The sequence below is a fragment of the Pseudophryne corroboree genome, chromosome 5 (genome assembly GCF_028390025.1).
Source record: "Pseudophryne corroboree isolate aPseCor3 chromosome 5, aPseCor3.hap2, whole genome shotgun sequence".
In the NCBI taxonomy this organism is placed as follows: domain Eukaryota; kingdom Metazoa; phylum Chordata; class Amphibia; order Anura; family Myobatrachidae; genus Pseudophryne; species Pseudophryne corroboree.
The window spans coordinates 842,788,920-842,802,862 of record NC_086448.1 but is presented as its reverse complement, the minus strand read 5'-3'; positions in this window follow the sequence as shown (position 1 = coordinate 842,802,862).

Genomic DNA, 13,943 nt, shown 5'->3' with positions numbered 1-13,943 from the left:
ATTTACAGGTTTCGTATAATTAGATGTTACAATCTTATTATTAATTATTTCTAGTGTCAAATCAAGGAAGTCCACACGGGTCCTACTAAATGTGAAAGTGAAGGATAAGTTAAATAAATTAGTGTTCAGGGTAGAAACAAAGTGATTAGCAGATACTTCATCACCATCCCAAATAATAAATAAATCATCAATATAACGGCCATAGAAGACCAGGCACGCCCCCCATGGGCCATTCCAAACAAGTTGTTCCTCAAAATCGCCCATGTATAAATTTGCATAACTGGGGGCGAACCTGGTCCCCATGGCCGTTCCCATCACCTGTAAATAATAACGATCTGAAAACGTAAAATAATTGTGCAGCCACACATCCCATGCGTGTAGTGTGTGGCCATGCATCCCATCTGTGTTGTGTGTCGCCGTGCGCCCCATCCGTGTAGTGTGTGGCCATGTGTCCCATCCGTGTAGTGTGTGGCCATATGTCCCATCTGTGTTGTGTGTGCCATATGTCCCATCCATGTAGTGTGTGCCATATGTCCCATCTGTGTTGTGTGTGCCATATGTCCCATCCGTGTAGTGTGTGCCATATGTCCCATCCATGTAGTGTGTGCCATATGTCCCATCCATGTAGTGTGTGGCCATATGTCCCATCCATGTAGTGTGTGACCATGCATCCCATCCATGTAGTGTGTGCCATATGTCCCATCCATGTAGTGTGTGCCATATGTCCCATCTGTGTTGTGTGTGCCATATGTCCCATCCGTGTAGTGTGTGGCCATGTGTCCCATCCGTGTAGTGTGTGCCATATGTCCCATCCATGTAGTGTGTGGCCATATGTCCCATCTGTGTTGTGTGTGGCCATGTGTCCCATCCGTGTAGTGTGTGCCATATGTCCCATCCATGTAGTGTGTGGCCATATGTCCCATCCGTGTAGTGTGTGCCATATGTCCCATCCATGTAGTGTGTGGCCATATGTCCCATCCGTGTAGTGTGTGGCCATGTGTCCCATCCGTGTAGTGTGTGCCATATGTCCCATCCATGTAGTGTGTGGCCATATGTCCCATCCGTGTAGTGTGTGCCATATGTCCCATCCATGTAGTGTGTGGCCATATGTCCCATCCGTGTAGTGTGTGGCCATGTGTCCCATCCGTGTAGTGTGTGCCATATGTCCCATCCATGTAGTGTGTGGCCATATGTCCCATCCGTGTAGTGTGTGCCATATGTCCCATCCATGTAGTGTGTGGCCATATGTCCCATCCATGTAGTGTGTGCCATATGTCCCATCCATGTAGTGTGTGGCCATATGTCCCATCCGTGTAGTGTGTGGCCATATGTCCCATCCATGTAGTGTGTGCCATATGTCCCATCTGTGTTGTGTGTGCCATATGTCCCATCCATGTAGTGTGTGCCATATGTCCCATCCATGTAGTGTGTGGCCATATGTACCATCCGTGTAGTGTGTGGCCATGTGTCCCATCCATGTAGTGTGTGACCATGCGTCCCATCTGTGTAGTGTGTGGCCATATGACCCATCCGTGTAGTGTGTGCCATATGTCCCATTCATGTAGTGTGTGGCCATATGTACCATCCGTGTAGTGTGTGGCCATATGTCCCATCCGTGTAGTGTGTGCCATATATCCCATGCGTGTAGTGTGTGCCATATGTCCCATCCGTGTAGTGTGTGGCCATATGTACCATCCGTGTAGTGTGTGGCCATATGTCCCATCCGTGTAGTGTGTGGCCATGTGTCCCATCCATGTAGTGTGTGGCCATATGTACCATCCGTGTAGTGTGTGGCCATATGTACCATCCGTGTAGTGTGTGGCCATGTGTCCCATCCATGTAGTGTGTGGCCATACGTCCCATCCGTGTAGTGTGTGGCCATGTGTCCCATCCATGTAGTGTGTGACCATGCGTCCCATCCATGTAGTGTGTGCCATATGTCCCATCTGTGTAGTGTGTGGCCATATGTCCCATCCATGTAGTGTGTGGCCATATGTACCATCCGTGTAGTGTGTGGCCATATGTACCATCTGTGTAGTGTGTGGCCATATGTACCATCCGTGTAGTGTGTGGCCATGCATCCCATCGGTATCTGTTCACATGGTCGACCATGTTATGGTCGACAGTCATTAGGTCGACCACTATTGGTCGACATTGACATGGTCGACATGGACACATGGTCGACACGTGAAAATGGTCGACACGTGAAAGGTCGACACATGAAAAGGTCGACATGAGTTTTTTTACTTTTTTTTCTTTTGGGGAACTTTTCCATACTTTACGATCCACGTGGACTACGATTGGAACGGTAATCTGTGCCGAGCGAAGCGGTAGCGGAGCGAAGGCACCATGCCCGAAGCATGGCGAGCGTAGCGAGCCGTGCGAGGGGACGCGGTGCACTAATTGGGGTTCCCAGTCACTTTACGCAAAAGACGACACCAAAAAAAGTAAAAAAACTCATGTCGACCTTTTCATGTGTCGACCTTTCATGTGTCGACCATGTGTCCATGTTGACCATGTCAATGTCGACCAATAGTGGTCGACCTAATGACTGTCGACCATAACATGGTCGACCATTCATACCGGAACCCATCCCATCCGTGTAGTGTGTGGCCATGCGTTCCATCCGTGTAGTGTGCGGCCATATGTCCCATCTGTGTTGTGTGTCGCCGTACATCCCATCCGTGTAGTGTGTGGCCATGCTTTCCATCCGTGTATTGTGCGGCCATGCGTTCCATCCGTGTAGTGTGTGACCATGTGTCCCATCCGTGTAGTGTGTGCCATGTGTCCCATCCGTGTAGTGTGTGCCATGTGTCCCATCCGTGTAGTGTGTGGCCATGCTTCCCATCCGTGTAGTGGGTGGCCATGTGTCCCATCCGTGCAGTGTGTGGCCATGTGTCCCATCCGTGTAGTGTGTGCCATATGTACCATCCGTGTAGTGTGTGGCCATGTGTCCCTTCCGTGTAGTGTGTGGCCATGTGTCCCATCCGTGTAGTGTGTGGCCATGTGTCCCATCCGTGTAGTGTGTGCCATGTGTACCATCCGTGTAGTGTGTGGCCATGTGTCCCATCCGTGTAGTGTGTGGCCATGTGTCCCATCCGTGTAGTGTGTGCCATATGTACCATCCGTGTAGTGTGTGCCATGTGTACCATCCGTGTAGTGTGTGGCCATGTGTCCCATCCGTGTAGTGTGTGGCCATGTGTCCCATCCGTGTAGTGTGTGCCATATGTCCCATCCGTGTAGTGTGTGGCCATGTGTCCCATCCGGGTAGTGTGTGGCCATGTGTCCCATCCGTGTAGTGTGTGGCCATGTGTCCCATCCGTGTAGTGTGTGGCCATGTGTCCCATCCGTGTAGTGTGTGGCCATGTGTCCCATCCGTGTAGTGTGTGGCCATGTGTCCCATCCGTGTAGTGTGTGCCATGTGTCCCATCCGTGTAGTGTGTGGCCATGTGTCCCATCCGTGTAGTGTGTGGCCATGTGTCCCATCCGTGTAGTGTGTGCCATGTGTCCCATCCGTGTAGTGTGTGGCCATGTGTCCCATCCGTGTAGTGTGTGGCCATGTGTCCCATCCGTGTAGTGTGTGGCCATGTGTCCCATCCGTGTAGTGTGTGGCCATGTGTCCCATCCGTGTAGTGTGTGCCATGTGTACCATCCGTGTAGTGTGTGGCCATATGTCCCATACTGTACGTGATTGGTGGCATGAGCCTCACATGACGCGGTATCTGGATGTCACAATGTCTGACTCAGCACTGTCCACGGTTCTGCAGAGGAGCTCCTCATTCCCGAGGGGTGATCTATAAATGGGCAGCGGGCACTACTGTCGGGGGAAACGGGGGGTATGACTCGGTGCAACAAAGGGTTACCGCGGGGCAGTACTGGGGCAGATACCGATTCTGTATTCCTTTATTCTTATCATGTATTTTTGAATTTTTTTGTTCACATTTATTTTATATTGTGTATTTATTTACCTATTTCACTAGTGTAAGTGATCCCAAATCTGGGCGCTACGTTGCGCTGCGCATGTCCGAGCCGGCCGGCCGCTAGTACAGTGACACATAACTATACGCCAAAAAAATTGTGATATTGAATAATTATAAAGCACTAAGGGGGAGATGTACTAAGCAGTGATAAAAGTGGAGAAGTGAGCCAGTGGAGAAGTTGCCCATGACAACCAATCAGCTGCTCTGTATAGTTTTATAGTATGCAAATTATAAATGTTACGTCAATGCTGATTGGTTGCCATGGGCAACTTCTCCACTGGCTCACATCTCCCCTTTTATCACTGCTTAGTAAATCTCCCCCTTATGGACAAATTCAGCATGGATCGTAGATGTACGAGAAATCTATACTCCATTACATTGATATGTGGGGTACAGCGCAGGGCAAGTCGCCCCGCATGCCACCACAGACAGCCTGCATGTGAAGGTAGGCGGCTATCCGCCATGTTTCGGGTTGCAGCGGCTGCATGTGCTGTCACAGCACAGCCTGCCCCGCAAACAGTCCGGACACGCCTGCGATATCTGAACCGCGCGCCCCCACCAGCCCCTTTAACGCCACCACGACGCCCCCTCCCACCCCTTCACAGGGCTTCAGCATGCGACCTCTGCCGCACCAGCGTTCCATGCTGAATTAGGCCCTAAGTACAGGGTTGCGGCATTTAGGGGCCTATTTGCCATTATGCCCCCTAGGGCCTGATTCAGGGAATTACGCTATTCCGCCATTGCTGTTCTCTGCTGGTGCAGCAGGAGGCGTCTGGTGTAAATACAATACACGCGTTCTTTCCGGCTTGTGTTAGGCGCTGCTTCGGCCGAAGATGCAACTATCACATCACCAACTGAGTTATTGCCAGTCTTTCAGATAGTAAAAGAAACTTCTATTCATCGGTTATATCAGCATCCTGACATGGTGATGACAGGATTGGTATTGCAGTACTGTCACCATACGTGTGATGTAGACTTCCCCAGGCAAGACTTTACCGCAGCGCTATCGGTCGCAGTGACCCTTTTATGTACAGTAAGGCCAAGAAAAATAAGATTTTACTTACCGATAAATCTATTTCTCGTAGTCCGTAGTGGATGCTGGGGACTCCGTCAGGACCATGGGGATTAGCGGCTCCGCAGGAGACAGGGCACAAAACTAAAGCTTTAGGATCAGGTGGTGTGTACTGGCTCCTCCCCCTATGACCCTCCTCCAAGCCTCAGTTAGGATACTGTGCCCGGACGAGCGTACACAATAAGGAAGGATATTGAATCCCGGGTAAGACTCATACCAGCCACACCAATCACACCGTACAACCTGTGATCTGAACCCAGTTAACAGTATGATAACGTAGGAGCCTCTGAAAAGATGGCTCACAACAATAAACAACCCGATTTTTTTGTAACAATAACTATGTACAAGTATTGCAGACAATCCGCACTTGGGATGGGCGCCCAGCATCCACTACGGACTATGAGAAATAGATTTATCGGTAAGTAAAATCTTATTTTCTCTGACGTCCTAAGTGGATGCTGGGGACTCCGTCAGGACCATGGGGATTATACCAAAGCTCCCAAACGGGCGGGAGAGTGCGGATGACTCTGCAGCACCGAGTGAGAGAACTCCAGGTCCTCCTCAGCCAGGGTATCAAATTTGTAGAATTTTACAAACGTATTTGCTCCTGACCAAGTAGCAGCTCGGCAAAGTTGTAAAGCCGAGACCCCTCGGGCAGTCGCCCAAGATGAGCCCACCTTCCTTGTGGAATGGGCATTTATATATTTTGGCTGTGGCAGTCCTGCCACAGAATGTGCAAGCTGAATTGTACTACACATTCAACTAACAATCGTCTGCTTAGAAGCAAGAGCACCCAGTTTGTTGGGTGCATACAGGATAACAGCAAGTCAGTTTTCCTGACTCCAGCCGTCCTGGAAATCTATATTTTCAGGGCCCTGACAACATCTAGCAACTTGGAGTCCTCCAAGTCTCTAGTAGCCGCAGGTACCACAATAAGCTGGTTCAGATGAAACGCTGACACCAACTTAGGGAGAAACTGGGGACGAGTCCGCAGCTCTGCCCTGTCCGAATGGACAATCAGATATGGGCTTTTGTGAGACAAAGCCGCCAATTTTGACACTCGCCTGGCCGAGGCCAGGGCCAACATCATGGTCACTTTCCATGTGAGATATTTCAAATCCACAGATTTGAGCGGTTTAAACCAACGTGATTTGAGGAATCCCAGGACTACGTTGAGATCCCACAGTGCCACTGGAGGCACAAAAGGGGGTTGTATATGCAGTACTCCCTTGTCAAATTTCTGGACTTCAGGAACTGAAGCCAATTCTTTCTGGAAGAAAATCGACAGGGCCGAAATTTGAACCTTAATGGACCCCAATTTGAGGCCCATAGACACTCCTGTTTGCAGGAAATGCAGGAATCGACCGAGTTGAAATTTCTTCGTGGGGCCTTCCTGGCCTCACACCACGCAACATATTTTCGCCACATGTGGTGATAATGTTGTGCGGTCACCTCCTTCCTGGCTTTGACCAGGGTAGGAATGACCTCTTCCGGAATGCCTTTTTCCCTTAGGATCCGGCGTTCAACCGCCATGCCGTCAAACGCAGCTGCGGTAAGTCTTGGAACAGACATGGTACTTGCTGAAACAAGTCCCTTCTTATCGGCAGAGGCCCTGAGTCCTCTGTGAGCATCTCTTGAAGTTCCGGGTACCAAGTCCTTCTTGGCCCATCCGGAGCCACGAGTATAGTTCTTACTCCTCTACGTCTTATAATTCTCAGTACCTTTGGTATGAGAAGCAGAGGAGGGAACACATACACCGACTGGTACACCCCTGGTGTTACCAGAACGTCCACAGCTATTGCCTGAGGGTCTCTTGACCTGGCGCAATACCTGTCCAGTTTTTTGTTCAGGCGGGACGCCATCATGTCCACCTTTGGTCTTTCCCAACGGTGCACAATCATGTGGAAAAAACTTCTCGATGAAGTCCCCACTCTCCCGGGTGGAGGTCGTGCTGAGGAAGTCTGCTTCCCAGTTGTCCACTCCCGGAATGAAAACTGCTGACAGTGCTATCACATGATTTTCCGCCCAGCGAAGAATCCTTGCAGTTTCTGCCATTGTCCTCCTGCTTCTTGTGCCGCCCTGTCTGTTTACGTGGGCGACTGCCGTGATGTTGTCCCACTGGATCAATACCGGCTGACCTTGAAGCAGAGGTCTTGCTAAGCTTAGAGCATTGTAAATTGCTCTTAGCTCCAGTATATTTATGCGGAGAGAAGTCCCAGACTTGATCACACTCCCTGGAAATTTTTTCCCTGTGTGACTGCTCCCCAGCCTTTCAAGCTGGAATCCGTGGTCACCAGGACCCAGTCCTGAATGCATAACTGTGGCCCTTTAGTAGATGAGCACTCTGCAGCCACCACAGAAGAGACACCCTTGTCCTTGGAGACAGGGTTATCCGCTGATGCATCTGAAGATGCGATCCGGACCATTTGTCCAGCAGATTCCACTGAGGCTGAAAAGACTATGTCTTTTTCTGCTGAGATGTGACTTGGGGTAAAACAAGGTGGATTTTCTAGCTGTTGCCGTGGCCACCAGGTCCGATGGACCGACCCCAAATAACTCCTCCCCTTTATACGGCAATACTTCCATGTGCCGTTTGGAATCTGCATCACCTGACCACTGTCGTGTCCATAAACATCGTCTGGCAGATATGGACATCGCACTTACTCTTGATGCCAGAGTTTCGCATATATAGAAATGCATCTTTTAAATGCTCTATAGTCAATAAAATACTGTCCCTGTCAAGGGTATCAATATTTCCAGTCAGGGAATCCGACCAAGCCACCCCAGCGCTGCCCATCCAGGCTGAGGCGATCGCTGGTCGCAGTATAACACCAGTATGTGTGTATATACTTTTAGGATATTTTCCAACCTCCTATCAGTTGGCTCCTTGAGGGCGTCCGTATCTGGAGACGGTAACGCCACTTGTTTTTATAAGCGTGTGAGCGCCTTATCCACCCTAAGGTGTGTTTCCCAACGCGCCATAACTTCTGGCGGGAAAGGGTATACCGCCAATAATTTTCTATCGGGGGAAACCCACGCATCATCACACACTTCATTTAATTTATCTGATTCAGGAAAAACCACATGTAGTTTTTTCACACTCCACATAATACCCTTTTTTGTGGTACTTGTAGTATCAGAAATATGTAACATCTCCTTCATTGCCCTTAACAAGTAACGTGTGGCCCTAAAGGAAAATACGTTTGTTTCTTCACCGTCGACACTGGAGTCAGTGTCCGTGTCTGTGTCTGTGTCGACCGACTGAGGTAAAAAGGACGTTTTAACGCCCCTGACGGTGTTTTAGACGCCTGGACAGGTACTAATTGGTTTGCCGGCCGTCTCATGTCGTCAACCGACCTTGCAGCGTGTTGACATTATCACGTAATTCCTTAAATAAGCCATCCATTCCGGTGTCGACTCCCTAGAGAGTGACATCACCATTACCGGCAATTGCTCCGCCTCCTCACCAACATCGTCCTCATACATGTCGACACACAAGTACCGACACACAGCACACACACAGGGAATGCTCTGATAGAGGACAGGACCCCACTAGCCCTTTGGGGAGACAGAGGGAGAGTTTGCCAGCACACACCAAAAACGCTATATTATACAGGGACAACCTTTATATAAGTGTTTTTCCCTTATAGCATTTTAATATATATATACATATCGCCAAATAAGTGCCCCCCCTCTCTGTTTTAACCCTGTTTCTGTAGTGCAGTGCAGGGGAGAGCCTGGGAGCCTTCCCACCAGCCTTTCTGTGAGGGAAAATGGCGCTGTGTGCTGAGGAGAATAGGCCCCGCCCCCTTTTTGGCGGGCTTCTTCTCCCGTTTTTCTGAGACCTGGCAGGGGTTAAATACATCCATATAGCCTCCAGGGGCTATATGTGATGTATTTTTAGCAAGAATAAGGTATTATACATTGCTGCCCAGGGCGCCCCCAGCAACGCCCTGCACCCTCCGTGACCGTTGGTGTGAAGTGTGTGACAACAATGGCGCACAGCTGCAGTGCTGTGCGCTACCTTCATGAAAACTGAAAAGCCTTCTGCCGCCGGTTTCTGGACCTTCAATCTTCAGCATCTGCAAGGGGGGTCGGCGGCGCGGCTCCGGGACGAACCCCAGGGTGAGACCTGTGTTCCGACTCCCTCTGGAGCTAATGGTGTCCAGTAGCCAAAGAAGCCAATCCATCCTGCACGCAGGTGAGTTCACTTCTCTCCCCTAAGTCCCTCGATGCAGTGAGCCTGTTGCCAGCAGGACTCACTGAAAATAAGAAACCTAAAAACTTTTTCTAAGCAGCTCCTTAAGAGAGCCACCTAGATTGCACCCTGCTCGGACGGGCACAAAAACCTAACTGAGGCTTGGAGGAGGGTCATAGGGGGAGGAGCCAGTACACACCACCTGATCCTAAAGCTTTTACTTTGTGCCCTGTCTCCTGCGGAGCCGCTATATCCCCATGGTCCTGACGGAGTCCCCAGCATCCACTTAGGACGTCAGAGAAATACCCGTTATTGCCGGTAATAGGAATTTATCAGCCCCTTAGCCCCCCTAATACAGCAAATAAGGTAACTCTGTCGCTGCACCGCGGATGGGGCTCTGACCGTCAGTACTGAGGAGGCCGCTATTCCCGTCATAAACGTATATTCTGCAGATAATATGATGTGTGAATAAATAAACGTCCGGACGATATATGAATTGTGTAGTTTGCTGCTCTCATAGCGGCGTCTGTGCAAGGACTGAGATGCCCACTGTCAGTGTCCGCAGACGCTGAGATACCGCTCTGTGCCTCTGTGACCGGATGCACCTCACTGCGCCAGGCGAGTACAACAGCCAGACTTCCCCTCCTGCAGCCCACCTAGTGCTGGGGCTCTCCGCCAGCGCAGCTCACCAGGGGTTAACACGCCCAAGCACTGCGTCACTCAGCTGCCATTCCCTCTCAGTGCTGTGGGCCACCAGGAGCTGCCTTTCCTGGCCCCCCAGTGCTACTGACTCCTGGGCCAGGGGCACATCTGACCACCCACTCTGCACTAAGGTACAGTGTGCGTCCGCTCATAGCCCTGCGGCCCAGGACAGCTGCCCCAGCTGCAGCGGCTCTATGCGTGTTCCTCCGGTGCAGCACATCAAGGGTTAACCATTGAATAGCCGCAGCCCTCGGAGGGGTCCGGGCTGCAGCATACCACATAAAACATATGGCGCTGGCCGCCGGTCATTTCTGGGAAATTGGGACTATGGTTTGAGTGGTCCTTTTAAAAATGGCGCCACAGCGTGAGAGTTAACCCCATCAGTGCCGCCATTTTAGAGACATGGGCCAAGTCTCTGGCCACAACGCACTATTAGTGGCACCTTAATAACTTATATGAGCCAATGGCAGGTGCAGTTTCTCTATCTGACCGCGGCCTCCTATGTGAGCGATTCTGCGCTTAGGAGTGACAGCCTGCGACAGTCCCAGGAGATGTACTATCTCTGTGCATTTCATCAGGGAGAGGAGGGAACCCAAAAGTCTGCACTTGCCCCCCCCCCTCCCATATTGCCCCCCTGCACCCCCTGTCTGTGTGTCATGGCGCCTGATGACTTCCCCATGATGGTGTTTTCTGCAGATTAAACCTTTCAGTTACAGAACTGTCCCCGGGGATCAGACTGACGTCTCATGGGGGAATTTCCATGCTGTAAACTGTACGTGACTGCGGATTAGTGACCTGACCGTCACATGACAGGAAAACAGGATTTCACAATATCTGCTTCGTTATTTAGCTTCTCAGAATAACACATCTGCAGATCTGTGCGGCTTCTGCACACGGGGTGAGGGCTGGAACAATGTGGGGACATCCGTACATATTGTCCTTGCGGCTTCACCCCTGTATCAATGCTGTAGTGGCATGGCCCAGGCTTGTGGCAGCTTGGTCCTGCCAATGATCCCGTAGGGAAAGAGCCCCACTGTAGTGACCCCGATGGTTAGTCATCATTGTAATATAACAGAACCGGGGGCAGATTTATTAAGCCTGGGGAAGTGATAAAGTGGAAGGTGATAAAGTACCAGCCAATCAGCTCCTAACTGTCATTTTTCAAACCCAGCCTGTATCATAGAAGTTAGGAGCTGATTGGCTGGTGCGTTATCACCTTCCACTTTATCACTTCAGGTTTAATAAATCTGCCCCCCAGTGAGATAAAGCTTATCGCTCCGCCGGGCCGCTCTCTGCAGATCTGCGCCATCGTGGGCCCGCTTGCTGGCTCGCCCGGGGGGGCAGTGAAACGTTAAGCAGATTAAGGCATCACTTCAACTAATGACAAAGGAAATATACAAAAAATGCTAAAACTGTTATTGAATTTATTTGAAAAATGAAACAAAAAAAGGTAAATACAGACTGAGTCTCCCGTGTCCGAAGTGGTGGGAACAGAAGTCATTCTGATTTCGGAATACTACAGATTTGGGAATATTTGCATATAACAATGAGATATTTAGAAGTCTACACAAAGAACGCATTTATGTTTCATATGCACCTTGATTTATGCTTGTTTCACTGTCCGTCCTCCGTATCTATCCACAAACATGAACAAAGGGGGTCATTCTGACACGATTGCACACTGCGCTTCCTTTGCAGCCGTGCGATCGGGTCAGAACTGCGCATGCGCGGCGGCCGCATTGCGCAGGTGTGTCATTGCTCGGTGACGGCTGTCACCAGGCAACGACGCCGCTAGCGAGGAAAGCGGTCGCAGCGGCGACCGCAAGAATATTGACAGGAGGAAAGCGGAACTGGGCCGCAACTCACCGTTTTCGGGGAGTGGTGAGTCCAACGCAGGCGCGTCCAGGTGTTTGGAGGGCGGATGTCTGACGTCAATTCCGGAGCCTGCATCGCTGGATCGACCGCACAGGGTAAGTAACTTTGACCCTGGTCTTCTTTAACAGGAAACTTTTGTTGCATAGCAGGGCTGCACAAGTGATCACAGCCCTGCTATGCAGAAATACACTCCCCCATAGGCGGCGTCTAGTTGATAGCATGAGCAGCAAAAAGTTGATACGTGCGATCAGCTCGGAATGACCCCCAAAGTGGGGTACAGCACACACCACAATTTGTACAAAAAATGAGAGGAGAGCAGGAAACACATACTTATGCTGCAAGTGCTGCCACCAGTCATGATGATACAAGTCCGTCAACATCATCTACAAAGGCCGATGCCCAGGGCCATAGACGGCTTAAGTCAGGGCATGTAACATCAAAGAAGCAATATCATTTTACAGTGGCAAAAAAAAACAAACATAAAAAGGAAAGTTAGCTGCAGAGAAACATGAAATTGTCAATATGCCAGTCACTACACAAAGTGGCAAGGAAAGACTCAGGCCTTGGCCTTTATTTATTAATGGTGGTTCTGCAACTGTCAGTGAGGTATCTTCTGCTTCTCATGACGATACAAGAACTTTTCACTCAGAGTCTAGAAGAGGTGTCAACAAAATGAAAACAACTTAAGCAGTAGAACAAACTGTGCGGTCAGAACCGTCACACATTCCTGAGGAACGTTTAGTGGTGTCCACGTTAGCTATGTGTGTGTCTGACATTTCTCACACTGTGCTCATAGAGAAGCCTCTTTCACCTCCTTCCACCATTTTCCCACCATCTGCACATGTGAGGAGCAGTACACGTAAAGATGGTGATGAGGGCATAATAGAAATTGATGATTTAAGTGTGGAAGTGGAACAGGATGAGGGGGATATGTGCATACTACTACTATCTGGCACTGAGGATGTTGACGGCTGCAGTTCTTGCCCGTAATATAAAGTAAGCCATTGTGATGCCTGGGAATAAGACCAAAAAAGCAACCTCTTGTGTGTGGAATTATTTTTCCACAAATCCTGACAATGATTGTGAAGGCATCTACTTCATTTGTGAGGCCAAAGTTAGTTGAGGTAGGGACGTTAGCCATATAGGCACCTCCTCCATGTTACGTAATTTGCAGCAAATTCAATAAATGTATTTTACAAGATTATAATGTAATTAACACCCTCATCCTCAACCTCCTCATTAGTGGTTGGCGGTAGTCCTTCCAAAAAATTGTTTTGTGGGGGCCCAAACAAAGCAAGCACTTCAGCCACAAAAGTGTCAGTCCCTATCATTAAAGTGCTTGGTTTGTTACACTGTAAAGTCCTTTTTAATATCCAACATAAGAGTGGGAGGGAGGGCCCAATGACAATTCCATCTTGCACCACAATTCTTTTCTGTCACTGTGAGATATGAGGTGGTCAAAAATGACTGGAAATTAGTGGAAATGTATGTCATTTCCACTAACAAAAACACCCCCAAATTCTGTGATTTTAGCTGTTTTGATTATTTTTTTCTGAATAAAATACAGATCCGAAACCAAAACACACAAGGGCAGTTGGGGCAAAACCAATACAGATCCAAAACATGAAGGAAATATATATCAAAAACCAAAACCCAAGACTTGGGCTGACGCACATCTCTAATAATAACGGCTGCTCATCTCTCTAGAAGTCTCCGGCCCACAATACCCAGCAGGGTCCTGGCACATCTGGGAGCTCGGAGTTAGTTTCTAGTTTAACCATTTAAACAACTTATACGTATGTTGTTATTTGTAGGGAAGCATCTAGTGTGTGTGGGGGGGGGGATCAATCAGGGTGATTCACCTTCCCCTATAAAACAGAACCGCCCACAGCACAGTGACAGTCTGCTGCTGCGGCCACGTACAGTCAGCCATAGGGCAGCACCCCCATCACTCCTCCGGTTCCTGGCACCGAGTGTGGGAGAGGGTGAGGGGAAGAGACATGATGTTCGGCGAGGAGGAGTGGCAGGATGTACTGGTGGCGGAGGCTCCTCCTCTTCTGACCACTCCCTGCATTCACCTGGCTGCAGTGCCTGGGAACCCATCCCAGAGACACTG